Source organism: Pleurodeles waltl, chromosome 1_1 (genome assembly GCF_031143425.1).
Source record: "Pleurodeles waltl isolate 20211129_DDA chromosome 1_1, aPleWal1.hap1.20221129, whole genome shotgun sequence".
Classification (NCBI taxonomy): Eukaryota; Metazoa; Chordata; class Amphibia; order Caudata; family Salamandridae; genus Pleurodeles; species Pleurodeles waltl.
Genome location: NC_090436.1, coordinates 362,766,640 through 362,781,002, shown reverse-complemented (window position 1 = coordinate 362,781,002; position 14,363 = coordinate 362,766,640). Strand labels below are relative to the sequence as shown.

Sequence of the window (14,363 nt, the reverse complement as noted above, 5' to 3'; positions counted from 1 at the left end):
TACCTTTGGCCTGTTATCCTTGTCATGGTCGACATGTTGTCTCTTTGTATGTTTTAGCTATTTTTAACTAGTTTTAATTAGGTTTTAGCTATGTTTTATGTGATTTTAGCTTGTTTTAGTCCAGAGCATTTTAGCTTGTGGTCATGCACCTTCTCTGACGTCATCATCATGGCGTCATACTTGTTCCGGAAAAGGGGAGGGCGTAGTGAATCCTATTTAGTTTTAATGGGAATCAGGAATTTAGCTTAGCCTTCTGGCTTGCAGGCCTGTGCCCCCAACACATGGTGACTTTTAACCTACTTAGCCTACTCTGATTTAGTGCATTTATTTAATTATTTCTTGCAAGATGGCTGCTATGTTTATAGTTATGAAGATGTTTTGATTTCACTTTATCAGTGCCACTCTGCGAAGGTGTCACTATCAACTTCAAAGACAAGTGATAGACATAGGTATTCACATCATGTCCCTTTCCCACTTACGTGTGACAGGAACATAATGTACTTTTGGAGGGAATTGTTTATGTGATTGCCGCCCCAAGCATGCCTTCTTATCTATTTTTTGGGAACATACCTGCATCAGGGGTCCTACAAGATTTGTATAAATACATCTCACGCAGACAAGGTTATCAGAGGGATTCCTACCAGATGCCATTGATGCAGACCCAGCCTTCGTGTTCCCACGGACTCTGATTTAGAGACCTAATTCCAAGGTAACAAGGGTTCAGGGGCACTTCTCATGGACATGGTACAGGCAGATTAGGTTTAACACACCTAGCTTTCTTTAGGTTGTAGATTAGGTTCACCATGCTAGGGTATTAGGGCCCATTTCACATCTCATGTTGTGGCAAGATGGTGGGGGTCTTTATATTCATAGCTCTTGTTTTTACAATTCTTTTCCTTACATTGTTCATTATCCTAATCATAGCAGCACATGCTTTTTAAAGTAGATTGCAGTCTTGTTAATGAAACCTATTGAAAACTTTACTGCATCTCCTTCATTGCCTGTGTGTAACTGAGACTTGTTGCTCATGTGAGAAAAGGATAATCTCTGTTTATTCACGACTCCCCTGAGATGTCGCACTATAGAGCCCATGTGTAAAAAGGCTGCCACAAATCACCTTTTGTTATTTGGGTTTTTGGTGAGGTACTGCTTGTGAGTCGGAAGGGTTGGGCCACAGTTGCAACTTTTTTTAGGATTGGCCAAGTCGCCTACAAACACTAGTGCTGTCATCCCTAAAACAGCAGTCTTGGCTAGAGCAAGAGTCAAACTATGCCCATGCTCAGTGCTCAAAGCAGAAGAGGTGGCAGAGACTCTCTGTTGTAGAGTATCCACTCACTGTGCAAGGGTTTGTGTCTCTTTCTGCGAATTGCCAATCATACTAGCTAAATCAGTCAGTGTCACCTCTGGCGTCCCCATTTCACTCAGGAAGAAATTCAATGTGGGTTTGTCGTACTTCCAGGCTTGTACCTTTTCTGCAGGAATGAAATGGACATGAAGCAGTTCCCAGCTTTCCTGCGAAAGAAGTGGACCAAAAATAGTCACGTCTGTTCCACCGGGACGAAAGGGTGAACCTTGACCAGGACTAGACCAAAACTTCCACTTGATAGAATTAAGTTGTTTTCAGTAGAAAGAACAAAAAAGCAAGCTTTTATCATTAAATGTAAACTTGTACACTTTTCTCTTAAACTCAATATAATTCTCATTAAGTACTTTATGTCCCTTCTACCTTTCTTTAGGTGCCAGTGCCTGAGGACTGGTGGTGTAAGTGTACTACTTCTAGAAAACAGAATTTACAGAATTTGTTGAATCATGTTAGCTTGGATGCTGACCAAGGAAAAGTTGCTGTAAGGATAAGAGCTGTACCAGGAGACAACTGGCCTAAAGAGCAAACTGTACAAGTGCCTCCGACTATTGCTGAAGAAACTCAAGAGTCAAGTCAAGTGACAGCAATACTGAGTGTCGAGTAAACAGAAGATCAAAAATAAAGAGAGTACCAAGCCGAAAGTACTCAGCACATAAATGGACATATCTGGCTGTGAATGAGTGGGAGAAGGAGTTTGCAACCTTTTGCTTCAACAATTTGAATCTAGTTCAGTATTCTTGAGTATGAAATTGTAGTGTTGCGATCAAGTTGGTGCTTGATGAACAAAGACATTACATGTTGGAAATGATTACTAGTGACTGCAAGCTGCATCTTTATCAGAGACATCTGAACTGTTAGTAGAAGCTTTTGAACATTTACAAGTAGAGGAACCCTTGATTAACTTTTAAAAGATCAAGGAACTGTGAATAATTTGCACTTTTAAAGAGACTATTTTTGTTTTGCTGACAAAAAAAAAGGGACTGAAAAGAGACAGTGATACATTAAAGCCGCTTTGCATTTTTTTATTTCTGAATTCGAAATTTTGGTCTGAAATTAGAGAACTTGTTGAGTTGAACCACAATAGAAGTAGCAAATGTAACTACATTTGTATAGGTTTAGTAGTAGTGATAGTTATAATTATATTAATGCTCAGTGGATTAAGTTTACCCATAGCGAGTGATTCAGAGAAAGTTATATCCACAAGTGCCCAAACTTAATAGATTCCATTGCAAATCAAGATGCTCTCTATAAGGATGAGAAATATTTACACAATGATGGTTCTAGATGTGATTTATCAGCAAATGTGTATTACAGATTGCTTTATGAGTATGTTGACACCACGGAAGATAGAGATTGTTACCTTTGCACACAGTTACCTTCATCAGTAAGAGAGGGAATCATATTTCATAGTCTACCCTTAAGCCATGGAATTTCCTGTAGTCTGTTATTAGCAATGTTGTATCAGCAGGAGTATATGACCTTGTGTTTTCAATTGTCATCATCATGAAACATTTTAGTAGCACTGCAAAGTTGAAAAACATTGGCACAGTGGAAGGATTATTTGAGCCTACATGGATATTTGGTACAGTTTATGCCCATAAGAACAATTTAACCTGTATTTCTAGACCAGTAAAAAAGGAATTCATTGGACAAGTTGAGGAAAGGAGACAAGCAGAACGCAAAGATAGAAAAGGGAGTAGTTTTACAAAATTGGGAAAAGGATGAAGCACACACAAGAGCAGGAAAACAAGGATTCCTGGCTTTATTTTGGCAACATGTAGGAAAATTATGTGTATATAGACAAGATCCAAGACTGACACACTTTTTGTAGGAACAAGTGAATGTAGACGTGTTTTTGTTTAAGAGTGTTTGGACCTTTATTTTATGTTAGCTAGACAAGATCCCACCATACCAGGTGTTTTTTCCATATGTGGGAAAATGCCTATCGTAAGCTGCCAAAAGGCTGGCATGGTATATGTTATCTAGGAGTAGCTTTTCCAAAGATGTATCATGTGGACCATTTTAATGATCCAGTATGGAGTAAGAAAACAAACGCCGAATTAAAAAGAGGAGCTAGTGCTTCAGAGATTGTAGGAGATGTTTTTGGTGCTATAATTTCATCAGTAGGTGTTATCTTGGATGATATCAAGATTAGAAAGTTGTCAACAATAGTAGATAAGTTATCTACAGACACTGCAGGTGCTATATTGTTAATGGACACAGAAATGGTTGCTGTGAGATCAATGGTTTTACAAAATCGCCTTGTGATAGACATTCTTCTGGCGGAGTTTGCAAAATGTTACATGCGCAACAATGTTGCACCTTCATACCTGGCAATAGTAAGGAGATAAGAAATCACATTTCAATCTTGACTGACTTGAACAAGGACCTGAAGGAGTTAATAGCAACAGGTGTACAGGAAGCAGTAGGCAGTGGTTTTTCAGCTATGAGAAGGTGGTTTGAAAATGTAGGAGGAGGAATTGTGGGAACATTTTGAGACTTCTGTTGATCATGGTCTTGTGTGCCCTAGTTGCAGTTGTTTTTTTATAAATTATACCAGAAGCTAAAAGTGAAAAGAGCCAAGCCTAGACAGAAAAAGAAGGAGGTTGAAATGGAGAATAGGAAGAGCATATATTATAGTAACATCAAGCAGTTAGAGGACTTCAGAAGACCTTACCTGAATAAGCCTCTGAAATGTTGAGCTGTCTCATTGAAAATGAGAGTTGGAGTATTTTGTGATGGCTTAATTTGCCATCAAAGGGGGGCTGATGCAGCAGAAACGGTAGTGCTGTCCTTTACTTCATAGAAGTCATCTATATGTGACAGTTTATGCATTATGTTATCCAAAGTACTAATGGTTCATTTGTAAACTGATGCACTGAGAAAACGTGTTAGTGTGCGTTCACTCGAGACAAGATGTTTAAACACGTGTGGTATTCAAGTTAAATTTAATGGTAGAAGGACTTAACTGATATTATGTCATAAGTGAGACTCTAGACTTACTGAATATATTGAAATTATATTGGATTTCTAAGGATTACTGATTTAAAATACTTGCTGAAAAATAGAGAAAAGTAGTTCCACATTATACTGACTGAAATGTACTGTTAGGAATGGGGTCTGTAGTTGGCAGTGGTTTGCACCCTGTCCAGGTAGGGACCCTCACTCTAGTCAGGGTAAGGCAGTCACATAGCTAAGATAACCCATGCAGGTCCCCTTTGTAGCCTGGCTCAAGCAGTCAGGCTTATCTCAGAGGTAATGTGTAAAGTATTTATACACACACACACACACACACACAGTAACATAGTGAAAGCAACACAAAAGTACTCCACACCAGTTTAGTAAAATTGCCAATATTTATCTGAGTAAAACAAGACCAAAAGGACAAACATCCAACAATCATAAGTAAAGATACAAATGTTTAAAGATGAACTGTAGTATAACACTTAGAAACACAATAGCTCCACTGCGCTATCACAACGTCTTGACAGAGTCATCTCCAACAGTCTGACACCACTTGCATGGAAGTGTGGGCTGGTCATAGAGCCACATGGACCTCAGGTACAGTACCTTCGAAAACGATTAGAAAACAGAGACATTTCATGGAGTCCGGGAGGTGAGGCATTTCTGGAGCAAGTGCGTCATCGGTTCTTTACTGCTACTGGGGAGGTGAGGGGTTGGTTCCTTATGGTTGCCAGGGGTGATACGGCATTGGTGGTGAGTTATTAGTTCCTTACGACAAGGCGGGATAGATAAATCCAGCAGGTTAAGATGTGAGGCCTCGACTTCGTGGTGTCGCAATCACACCATGGGACCACAGGTGCTGTGGCGGAGTGGGAGTCGTGTGCCACAGATGTCAGTGACCCAGCGCTCTGGACTCATGTTGTGGCGGGACTTTGGAGGAACTGCAGCAGCGTCAGTCCAGTGTTGGATGCCACGGTTGTTGCACTCAGTGAGGAACACGGCTCCGGAGCAAGCAGCAGCGTGGAATCAGAGAGCAGTGCCGATCCTGAAGTCGTTGTGGAGGTTGATGCACTAGTTTCTTCCTTATTACACCAGAACTCACTCCCAAGGGCCCAGGAACTGGATTTGGCACCACTTGGCAAGTAAGGACTCTAAGCAAGAGAGCCCAGGTGCTGGCAGGTGAAGTATTTGATCCTGAGACTTCTTAACAGGAGGCAAGCTCAGTCTAAACCTTTGAAGCAGGATGTAGAAAGCCAAGTCCTGTCCTTTCACTCCCAAGACAGAAGCAGCAAGCAGCAGGCCAGCACGGCAAAGCAACAGGCAGAGTGGCAGTCCCTCCTACAGCATCTAGCTCCTCTTTTTGGCAGAATGTCCTCAGTCCAAAAGGATTCTAACCATGTGGTGTCAGAGGTCCAGTACTAATACCCATTCCTGTCTTTCAAGTAGGCACACTTCAAAGAGAAGTCTTTGCAGTACATAAGACCCTGCCTTTCCCTGCCATGGCCCCAGACACACTCCAGGGAGTTGGAGACTGCTTTGTGTGAGGACAAGCACAGCCCTATTTAGTGTCAGCTCCTCCCACCACTCTAACTCAGGAAGACCTATCAGGATATGCAAAGCACACCTCAGCTCCCTTTGTGTAACTGTCTAGAGTGAATGCACAAACAGTCCAACTGTCATCCTGACCCAGACGTGTATTCAGCAGACAGGCAAAGGCACACTCTCTAAAAGTGACATTTTCAAACTGACAGTTCAAAAACCAACTTCACATTTTTAAATTGTGAGTTCAGAGACCCCCAACTCCACATCTCTATCTACTCCCAATGGGAAATTACCCTTAAAAGATATTTCAAGGCAATTCCCATGTTGCCCTGTGGAAAAGATAGGCACCAATCCCCATGTTACCCTATTGAAGAGATAGGCCTTGCAATATTGCAATAGTGAAAAACAATTTTTGCAGTATTTGACAATCAGGACATGTAAAACACACCAGTGCATGTCCTAACTTTAAAATAGACTGCACCCTGCCCATGGGACTGCCTTGGGCCTATTCAAGGGGTGACTTACATTTAGTAAAAGGGAAGGTTTGGGTCTGGCAAGTGGGTGCACTTGCTAGGCCAAAATGATGGTTTAAAACTGCACACACAGAGACCGCAGTGGCAGGCCTGAGACATGTTTGCAGGGCTACTTATGCGGGTGGCACAATCAGTGCTGCAGGCCGACTAGGAGCATTTGATTTACAGACTTTGGGCACACACCATGCACTGTACAAGGGACTTAGTAGTAAATCAAATATGTCAATCATGGAGAAACAAATCACCAATACATTCTAGACAGAGAGCATATACACTTTAGCACTGTTTAGCAGTAGTAAAGTGTCCAGGGTCCTGGTGCCAACAAAAATAGGTCAGAAAAAATAGGAGGAAGCAGGCAAAAGGTTTGGGGATAAGCTTGCAAAAGGCCAATATGTATTGACAGAGCCCTTCCATTTAAAGAAATGTAATCTGAATATTAATGAAAAATTATTAATTACAAATTAATATTCTGTGTTTTATTTGATGGATTAATGTACTGTATTAATAAACTCACATTAGCCTAAGTGAGGCCTGTTACGCCCTGTTTTTCGTGACTGTGCAGACAATGCTGATTAATTTCTTTAACATTAACTTTCTTTCAGACTTCATTCCCATGAGAAGACTAGCTTTGGTAACAGATCCCTAATGTTTTAAACATTGATAGAAAGTGAGATGATTTCCTTGAATGTGCAACATCCTGAACAGCTGACTGAGATTGTATACAATTGTTTCAAAACTCGTGGGGAGCTACATGGATGCGTGATGTTTCCATAACAGACCTGGGAAGAAACATTGATGTTTCAACTTGGAGTTGTGTGATCGATTTCTATTGGATGATGCCACTTCAACGTAATGTGGACTGTTAACCCTGGCGTATCAGATTGCCGTATGAACTTTACTAAGGAATTGACCCGTTGGACTTTGGTCAGATGTCAAATTCTCCCCTTAGTCATCAGGTATTCAGGTACCCAGAACCCTTGCTGATGAAGAACCCTGAATACTAAGCCCCTTGTAGAGGTATTTTCCTCTCTGCTTTGCCCCGTTGAGATGCCCCATTGTGACAGAGATTTTTCCCTAGCCCTTCACAGAAGACTCTCGATCGAGCTTCTGACATGCTGATGCTACCTTTTGCCCACCTTAGTTAGTAGTCTATTGCCGGAGATTACCTTATTCCAAATTCTTTTTGCCCTTTCTGTACTTTTTGTTTTTTGCCAGCATGTGTTCAGCCCCACACATTTTCTTCCCTGATTTGGCTGATTGTAGGGTCTTCTTGTGCCCAGCTAAATTACAACTCTGCTGATTTAAATTGACTTGATGCTTGCCAAGCCTGAACAAAGCTTAATTTCTGTATCACAGATAATTCTATTGATGTTTTGTACTCTTCCTATTGGATGCTTAGTTTTATTAATGTTGGTTCGCCTGAACTTGTTTTGTCACCTTGGGCAACCCTTGGTGAATTTGTATTTTTACAATTTTGTCTTGTGCGTTGTCTATATGACTTTGAGCTTAAGTTTGTAATAAAACCCCTTAACTTTATTCTTGACTGTAGTCTTCCTTGTATGGCCACACTGATCATACTGTATATTTATTGGTCGGTATTGAAATTGTGTTAATGGTTTTACCACCCCCTGTGATAGGTCCAAAGATGTGTAAACCTCGATGAGCATTGAGTCGTAGGAAGGATGAAAATGCTCCAGCAGCTACTCTGGATAGAAATAACAAACACCCTTTTTTTGGGTGTTATGAATACTACCGGTTTCCTCATTGCAGACAGTGTTATACCCTTGCGGTACTTTTATAACACATAAAGCTCCGCTTGTTTGGCACACATATTGAATGTTTTGTTCCATTTCGTTGTTTAATGTTCAGATATGGCGTCTTGGGCGCGGAAAATAACAGATGAGGTCAATAATACCTGTCATTCAAAGGAAGTATGAGAATTTTACCAGCTTCAGATCACACGGTGGCGCTCTTTGAACGCCTTCAGATGCCCTGGTACTACGTTGTTCTGTGAAGCATTACGAAAGCTTTCAACACAATTCTGAACGAAATCACATAAATTGTGATGAACCCAGACGAATGACCAACACACCAAAGGCATACATGAATTATTAAACCCAGACAGGCAGCATTAAAAAACGTTGTAGTTAGTTCATCAAAGCCGTTAGTTACATTAGCAAAAGACAGTGATTTCTGGTCTGGAGCGGCCCGACAAGGCCCATATAAGTGAAGGCAAGTGTGTCCGAAACAAAGTGACCAGAGGCGGAAATAAAGGAGGAAAAATATAATAAAACACAAATGTGGTTTCACTACGGTGATTTTTTTTTAATCTAGCCACAGATCTTTGAAGGTGAGGCTAAGACGCTACAATAGCGTCACTCCTGCTTCAACCCCTCCTTGCCAAAGAGCTATAAACAAAGTCCTAGCAGTTCAACATAATGGCGCCCTTGCATGCGCGCTTGTGTTACAGTTCCCTCGCCACCCCGCTCAGAAAAAAAATTAAACCTGTCTGTCTTACTCTCTCGCTTCTTTTTGTGTAAAAAAAAAACTTACTTGAACGTGTTCCCGCGATTTATTGCACGGTCCTAAAGTGTGGGTCCATGCCCTCGTGCACTACGCGTGTAAGTGATCAGCCAACACACTCTGTAAATCTGTCAGGTTTTGTCTTGCTCGTCCCCTCCCCAGCCCCACCAAGGATGCCACTTTTCTGAGAGAAGATACCGGCCATTTGTTAACATTTTGTCATTCTCGAACAGCCAAGAGCTGGGAGGCGAATAGGAATCCGTGTAAAATGGTCAGGATTCTTTATCACCACAAGTATCCCTCTATTTGCTTTAATAATCATTCTGTAAAGTTCAAACAGCTCTCAATGTGTTTCAGCTGATTTCTTTGTTTTTGCTGCTTAAGGTTTTTGTTTCGAAAAGAAAAACACCGAATTGCACTGCTTTTCCCAATACTTCTACGAGCCTGAACTTAAAAAAACATTAAGTCCAGGCCGCCAAAAAAAACCTAACCATGTGGCAACCCTAGTTGCGCCTCACTTTTTGATGTGCAGCCCTCGCATATCATCTAATCTGCGCTGTATCGAAGCCCTGAAATAATGTATAAATAACTAAACTGAAGAGACTAGATTGGTCTACGGCTTTGTAGAAGGCAGGGCTAGCTAGCTACGACCATGCTAGATAAGTCCTGCTGTCCTCAACTACCTTCAGCCTTTTTCTGGTATCAATTAACTTCAATTCTTGTGCTGCAACTGAGGAACAAAGCCGTATTTACATTGTTAGCACAGCTACTGTGACAGACTCCCCCACTCGAAGCACTGCCAGGTGGGCCAGTCTAGAAAGACCTGTGTGTAAAGGCCCACTTACACTATAATGGATCTTTATCTTTGAAACTAGGACAGTACCACTGCCATATGGGGTTTGTTTATTTGAAGCTGTCCGTGCCAACCACAGGACGTATTCTCTACGTCTCAGATGGCAGGAGGCCAGACAACCCGCGTCACCATGAGGGCTATTGACTCTGCAGACATCACCGATGCTGCCTGCTGCGTCTACACTCGTCAAGGACTGCACTGAGGGAGGGAGGGAGAAGAAGGGTGATGCGCGCGCGCCTGGGTGTACGCGCGCACGAGAAAGGGCATGCGTAAGAAAGAATGTGTTTGAAAGTGTAAGAAGGCGGATGTGTCCGAGAGAATGATAAGTGGGAGTATGTGAAGAGGTGTGCACGCGTGCCACTGAATGTGTTTCTAAGAGAGTATAGAAGGGGGCTTTTGAATGTGTTAGGGTGTGTGTGAAAGGTAGATGGTGTACTGGGCGCTTGTGAGCGTGTAGGGTGCGCATGTGCTTAAGATAACTTGTCGCCTTCATTCCAAGACCAGCCAAGCGACAGGCTTCACATATTCGCAGAAGTAATTACACCCCCTGCCTCCAGTGGCGTAGGAAATATGATGTTTGCAGCAGCATTTCAGACGGCAGGAACTTCGATGTCTGGGTGCAGGAAGTGTTTGTTTTTCACTTTTCCTGGCCGAGGAAATTGAATTGACTGTCGGAGAACTGTTGGAACGTTAAGGTGTCAGTTTCTTTGTGAAAATATTACCAGCTTTGCGAATAAATGATGCAGCAGGTTCGCCTTAGTGCAGTCAAATGTATTTTACGCCTGGCACTCTTGAGGCCAACACCAGTTTTGTTAATCCAGGAGTGCCATGATGAACCTACAAGGCACCGTAGCCTGGGCTACAAGTTTTATCAGTATTGTTTTCCAGTCTGGTAACTCACCATGGAAGAGCCAAGATTCCGCGGGAGGGGACTCTCGAGACGGAGAAGTTTTAACCAAAACCTAATGTTAATCTAACAGAAAAATAGGATCCCAAGGGGTGACACCACTATTTAACATCTACAATGAGACTGGTTTCTTCAGTTCATTTCAGTGTAATTGATTATTTTGGCGATGTAAATTCATTCTACCTCACAAAACCATCAAGTGTCCAACATATTGAAATACAAAACACATGCTGGACATACACAAAGAATAAAGCAGTAGAACAGTTCTACTAAATCCAGGCACATAAATTAAACATAAACATTTTAAACTCGGGGTGCTATAAAAGTGCGGTGTAATGTGGCGCGGTTCTCAAGTAGTTCAAACGTGCAAAAGTGTCAGGATGTAACAGTGAAGCACTGTTAAATCAACAATCTCTGTCTATTAATTGCTAATGGAGTAAGTACAGAAGTAGATCCCCTCTTTTCCATAGTATTCTGGAGAAATGTTCGAGTTTGCAGCCACTGTGTGTCTCAGGAACAACAACAAGGGCTCTGATAAGGCAGCGCTATGCGATGTGCTTTGAAACTAGAAGTCGGGGAAAGTGGTTGTGCAGCTATGGTTCTGACACTATTGGACCCATATGGATCGGGCAACAGAATGGAAGGTGCGTTTTAATGGGAGAGGTCTGGCAAGCAGATTGAGTGATCCAGCGGTGAGAGGCATGAATGCCTCCAACACCATTCCTCAGGCTCCTGGACCAAAAGATAACCGGATTGTATGATAGCACAGACGTCAAAACGTTAATTATGCTACAGCTTCCCCGTGATATTTGGCTAGCCCCAATACTTCTAAGTCGTTTGATGTTGGCATGGCCATTACAGGCAGTGATTCAGACCATACCCCTAGAAATGACATCCACTGAGGAAGAATTGCAGTGTCTGATATTGATCCCTTGTGTCGATCCATGCAAACAACAGTTAAGTTTACTCCTGTAGTGATGTCCCGAATGGATGTTAAGACTAAAATCACCCTCCTTCATCAGAAAACAAAGGGGGCTTGTCCATATAAGTAACTTCGGCAGTAGGCAGAGGCCCATAGTAAGGAATGCAGCAAATTCGAGAAAAAAAACAAATACAAAAAATTGGGGCTGCAAATTGCATGGTTCATAAAGGGTGCCAGTTACTGGCAGCTAGCCTTGGGTCACCCCGATCTGAATGCAATGTTTTTATATCTCACAACATGCTACACACGTCTCATAAGGATGGGAAGACGAATATTTGCTGATTGTGCTTATTTTTGCGACCACACAATTTCCACATATATTATTAATAGCACCAGAGTGGCCAGCAAGGTAACATGCTATCATCTTTGTGCTACCAGAGTTGCTCTAAGAAAGTCTAGCACAGCCTACAGCACACCCTACTTTGTTTTATTGTCAGGAGCACCAAGAATACCTTCTTTGACATTTGGGAGAAAGGAATATATTTACACAAATATTTGACTACTTGTTTTCAGACCCACATTCTTGTGTAGCCAACAAGTGTCATTAAGGGGATGAACATTGTCTCTGTTCAGTCAGGAAAACTACAAATCCTGTTCACATTTATAAAGGCGCCAGAATGACAGAGTTGTTTCTAGGCCAAGGCAATACAAGGGTGTCGCCTAGGGCCCTACCTGCTGGGGGAGGCCAAAACTACCTTTACAACAATCGAAGGGAGCAAATGTGGCTTCACTGCCAGAGAAGGGGAATTTTACTTTTCCTTGGTAAATCCTCTTGCTAGCCCAGTCAGAGGCTTCTTTAGCAGCTCAGCGTTTAAACCCTGACACCTCTAAATATATTTTAACTTGTTAGATAATTCAGCTGAGTCTTTCAGAGGATGGTTATATTTAAATAGAAAGGGATCATACTACTAACCACACTTCCCATTTGCCTTGACTACATGGGTAGAAGTTGAGATGTAGCTAACAATGCCACCTGCAGATGATGATGCAATAGCAGCTTGTAGACAGAGACATTTACAAATTTGCTTGCCATCTTGGTACATAATTATTTGTTCCTGATGCAATAGCAGCTTGTAGACAGAGACATTTACAAATTTGCTTGCCGTCTTGGTCCATAATTATTTTTTCCTGAGACCTAACAAAGAGCCTGGGATGTCACAACATGCATGGCAAGGGGGTGTTTTTTTAAAGTCGTAGAACCTCTACTTTAAGCACTTACATGAAAAGTTGTACTGCTGTGAAGTTCTAAGAATTAACTTGTTGGGCTTATTCTTTGGTGGGTTGACACCAGAAAGAGAACAGGAGCATCATTGGTACATCTCCAGGCACTTCAGTTCATAACTGGAATGGAACACCCAGTTGAGAGGTGCCACAGATGACACCAGCTTTGTATCATCCTTCCTCAGGCCCAGCTGACCACTTTAGTGTAGAGTTTTGTAGGTCCGTATGCGAATAGCCCTTCCTTCTGATGGATTGTCTATGATACCTAGGTAGAAAGGGGCATGTCAGCTTTATTCAAGTAGACGTTATATGTCAGCACGAACATGCATGCATGACCTTATGCATATCTTGTGTGTAGGTTTCTTGATGTATGCCTTTATTTATATTTGTACTTTTTGTGTACATTTATGGGTGGTGGTGTTCTGCCTCTTCTGTTGGATTCCTATTATGGCACTTCTGTACATGCCAAAACAGTAAGAGAAGGGCTGATCAATTGGGAGATTTTATTAATGGTCCTGTGCATAATACTCCAATACAACTAACAAAATGACAGATGCACAGTTCCACGGTGAAAGTGATTCCTCTCCACCCGGTCAGGTCTGTACATGTCCTGTTCTGTATATCTAAAGTACAACTCTGCCTCGTTTAAAAGTGCAAATCCCTGTATCCAGCCATATAGGGGGTCATTACGACCCTGGCAGTCGGTGGTAAAGCGGCAGTAAGACCGCAAACAGGCCGGTGGAAAAAAAAATGGAATTATCCGCCACTTCGACCGCCATGGCGGTGAAGACCGCTGGGCTGGAGATTGCGGTCTCCAGCCCGGCGGTCGTCACTAGACCACGGACGGTATCAGGACCCTGCATACCGCCATGGATCTCGGGTGGTTGGGAACCGCCATGAGATATATGGCGGTAGGCACTATCAGTGCCAGGGAATTCCTTCCCTGGCACTGATAGGGGTCTCCCCCACCCCGCTACCCCCCACAAATTCTCCCCCCAACCCCCTGCCACCCCCAAAGGTGGCACAAGCCCCCTCCCGACCCCGAACATGCACATATACACACCCCTACACGCACACACCCCCAACATGCACATATACACACCCCTACACGCACACATACACCCCGACAACATATACCCGCACACATACAGACATGCACACCGTCCGACCCGCACACATTTCCCATACACACAGCACCCCCCGCACACATGCACTCACTCACTCACCCCCTCTACACTCTCACACGCACACCCCCATGCACGCACACAACACACAACACTCCCCACCCCCTTCCCTAACGGACAATCAACTTACCTTGTCAGTTGATCCTCCGGGAGGGGACGGGATCCATGGGGGCAGCTCCGCCACCAGCACACCGTCACCAGAACACCGCCACACCGAATCATGGGATGTGATTCAGTGGGCGGTGTTCTATTGACGTAGCGGTGGAGGTTGAGCAACCTCCACTTTCCCGC

General features: G+C 42.9%; 1 long non-coding RNA gene across 1 annotated transcript in view; it reads right to left on the bottom strand.

Moving 5' to 3' along the window:
- The window catches only part of LOC138262004 (uncharacterized), a 46,782-nt gene extending 37,764 nt beyond the window's left edge, over positions 1-9,018 (bottom strand). Inside the window, exon 1 of the long non-coding RNA XR_011199217.1 lies at positions 8,956-9,018. This is a non-coding gene — a long non-coding RNA (uncharacterized lncRNA). The remainder of the gene's footprint in view (positions 1-8,955) is intronic.
- Between the last annotated feature and the right edge of the window lie 5,345 nt (positions 9,019-14,363).